This window comes from Chrysochloris asiatica, unplaced genomic scaffold (assembly GCF_000296735.1).
Source record: "Chrysochloris asiatica unplaced genomic scaffold, ChrAsi1.0 scaffold00277, whole genome shotgun sequence".
In the NCBI taxonomy this organism is placed as follows: domain Eukaryota; kingdom Metazoa; phylum Chordata; class Mammalia; order Afrosoricida; family Chrysochloridae; genus Chrysochloris; species Chrysochloris asiatica.
This window is the reverse complement of record NW_006408795.1, coordinates 1,023,455-1,026,986: the sequence shown is the minus strand read 5'-3', so window position 1 is coordinate 1,026,986 and position 3,532 is coordinate 1,023,455. Positions and strand designations below refer to the sequence as shown.

Below are 3,532 nucleotides of genomic sequence, written 5' to 3'. Positions count from 1 at the left end.
TTGCCACGCTTGAGTCTCGTTGGGGGTCTTCCTCTTTTTCTCTGACCCTCCATAGATCCTTAAAAAACTGGAACTAGAAATACCATCTGATCCAGCAATCTCATAAACTCTCAATACATGATAGTCATAACAAGAGCAGATCTATGCACACCCATGTTCATTGTTTCATCATTTAAAACAGAAAAAAGATGGAAATAACCTAAGTGCCAATCAACAGATGAATGGATTGACAAATGATGGTGCATGCACACAAAGGAAAACTAATATTAAAAAGTAGCAAAGAATCTGTGAAACACTTCCTATCATAGATAAATGTAGAGTATAAGCTGAGTAAAACCAGTTAATTACAAAAGGTCTCATACTGCAGGAGTTCACTTCTGTAAAAAGTCAAGGAAAGGTTTACACACAAAAAAGACAAAACAAAACAAAACATTCTTTGAGGGTTAACAGAGGTGGTAGTAGAAAAGAAGGTAAATCACTAACTGGATTCACTTGTGTGAAGGGAAAGGCAACATGCAATATTGGGAGGTCAGCACAAAATGATCAAGTCAAAAGAAGACACTGGGAAGAGTACAAGAGTTAAATGCAACAAAGGTAACTACTATTATATATACAATTCTGCAGTAACAGTGGTTAAAAATAATATGCAAGTGGATGCATGGATAGTTACTAATACTGAATAAGGGTAACAAGGTGAATGGGATTACACCATGAATATAAATAGGTTTGATAGAGGATATTTCTACTATGCCTTTATGTTTTACAAATATATCCATAAATATAGTAGAGCATTGTCGTTACGTGGCATCGAATCGGTTCTGACTCATAGTGAATCTGTATAGGGTTTCTAAGGAGCGGCTGGTGAATTTGAACCACTGACCTTGCAGTTCAAAGCAACCTTGTGGTCCAGTACATTATCCTACATTGCCACACCAGGGCTCACTGGGCAAATTTATGCAAACTTCTTAGCCATAACCAAACACCTACAAGTTATGAGTCGCTGGCCAAAGGGCGCAGGAACATAGTCTTGAAGGACACCAAGGTCAACTGGCACCACATTGTCTAAAATAACAATATTCTATGTTGCACTTTGGTGAGTAGTGAATGTGGTCTTAGAAGCTAGTCAGCAGCCATCTAAGGTGCAATGACTGCTCTACTTCCATTCATAGCAAATAAAAGTGAGGAAAATCAAAGATATAAGATAACAAGTTGTCCAAATGGCTAATGGATCACATGACCCTCAAACCAGAAGAACCAGATAATGCCTGTTCCCACAGCCGAATACTCTGAAATGGATCGCAATAGGAAGTCCTGCATACAGTGGGAGAAAAATGTGGCACAAAACTTCAAGTCCTAAAAAAGATCAGATTTACTGGTCTCATAAAACAAGGTGGAACCTCTGAGATTATGTCTTTTAGATACCCTTTAAGTACTGAACCCAAATCATCCCCATGGTTCAACTTTCATCCAAACAATAGATAAGACCTATAAGGTGAACAGTAATGCCAGGGCGATATGTACTCCTTAGAACAATCAACCACACAGGATCAAAAGGGTAGTATTTGCCCAGGGATAAGTTCAGAAGACAGAAAGGTGTAGGAAAGATGAATGAAGGGAATTGCAATGTGTCATGATTCAAAATGAGTATGAATTGATAAATGGAAAGCCAATTTTCTCAGCAGACTTCCACTCAAAAAATCTTTTGATACATAAATGAAACAAGTGTAAATTGCTACAAGTTGATTTACTTGACCTATACTTACTGATGTAGTAGCTCAAAATACCAACTGAGAGGAAAGGAGTCTTCACATCAAGGATTAATCCTATCCCCTCTGTATATCAGGTTGATAGGGACAGGCAACTTAGACATTGACTACCTAAAATTGGGGAGCTATGGAGGCAAAAGTGACTGGCTTACAAGTTTTCAAGGGGGAGTTTAGTTTCAGAGTGTGAAGGGGAAGGTAGAATCCCCACTGGATAGTATTCATATTGTCTAGAGTCTGATGAAAAGAGACAGGCATAAGATTCTTATGATTCAATAATGAGTAATTGTTACCTTGACTAATTGCAATTGTCACAACTGTAAAGATTGAAGTTTTGTAACAAAAAGAGGGGGGTAGTTAATCTTACAGTCCAGGAACAGAGGACTGTAGGTCCACCAATAAAGAAGAGGATAAGTGGGATGTGGGACTCTATTCAGAATAGCAGCAACACCAGAGATGGAGACAGAGATGAGGGCATGGAGAAATAGAGCAGCTGAGGACTCTAGACTCAGGGAAAGAGAAAGCCTGTGTGTTGGTGGCCAGGTGTTGGTGGTCAGGAGGGAGTCTTGCTGATTGTACCCTTTGGTTGTTTAAATGATTACATATTCTTGAGTGGTTTTGTGTACATCCCCCCCAAATATAGAAGGGATAGAAGCAACTACTGTTGAATGATGATGCACGGAGGAGATTGTAAGCATTGCAATTAGATGATGAGTGTAAACCCTATGTTCTGCCAAGTAAACTATCGCATAAGTCACACTAAAACCATAAAAAAAAAAGAAAAAAGAAAAGGGGGAATAGGTATATACTGGTAAAGGATAGTACATGGAGGAGATTACAATAATTGCAGTGCAACAAAATATGATTTGTTGAATGTAAAACTAATTATTTGCCATGTAAACTTTCACTTAATCACAATAAAAATTTTAAATAAAAAGGAAGGGGAAAAAAAGACCAATAAATAAATAGATAAAATATTTCATTATGAAAAAAAGAATATTTCAATATCTATCTTTCTTAAAGTAAATGCTGTCTCTGATAGGATAATATTAATATGCCTACAAGGAATACCAGTTAATGCCAGTATTATTCAAATGTATGCACCAACTACTAAATTGAAGAATTCTACCAACTCCTTCAGTCTGAAATCAGTCAAATATACAATCAAGATGTATTGTTAGTTACTGGTTATTGGGATGCAAAATTTGGAAACAAGAAGGAAAGATAAGTTGTTGGACTTTATGACCTTGGTCATAGAATTGAATGGAGATTGTATTATATAATTTTCCAAAACCAACCACTTCTTCATTGCAAATACTTTCTTAAACAACATAAAAGACAATTATGGACTTGGACTTAACCATATGGAAAACAGACATCAAATTGACTAAATGTATAGAAAGATATGGTGGAAAAGCTTCATATCATCAGCCAAAAGAAGGCCATGAAAAGACTGGAACAGACCAACAATTGCTTACATGCAAGTTCAAGCTGAAACTGAAGAAAATGTAAACAAATCCATCGGAGCAAAAATTTGGCCTTATACATACAGCACCTGAATTTAGAGATCACCTTAAGAACACATTTGATGCATTAGGACACTAATGACAGAAACCCAGAAGAGTTGTGGGATGACATCAAGAATGTCTTACAGGAAGAAAACAAAATGTCATTAACAAGGCAAGACAGAAAGAAAAGAAAAAATGAATGTCAATACTAAAAATTAAAAACTTGTGTGCATCAAAAGACTTCACTAAAAGAGTAAAAAG

General features: G+C 36.5%; 1 protein-coding gene across 1 annotated transcript in view; it reads right to left on the bottom strand.

The window, feature by feature from the left end:
- The window catches only part of VIPR2 (vasoactive intestinal peptide receptor 2), a 220,151-nt gene that overhangs the window by 156,298 nt on the left and 60,321 nt on the right, over positions 1–3,532 (bottom strand). The window lies entirely within an intron of this gene.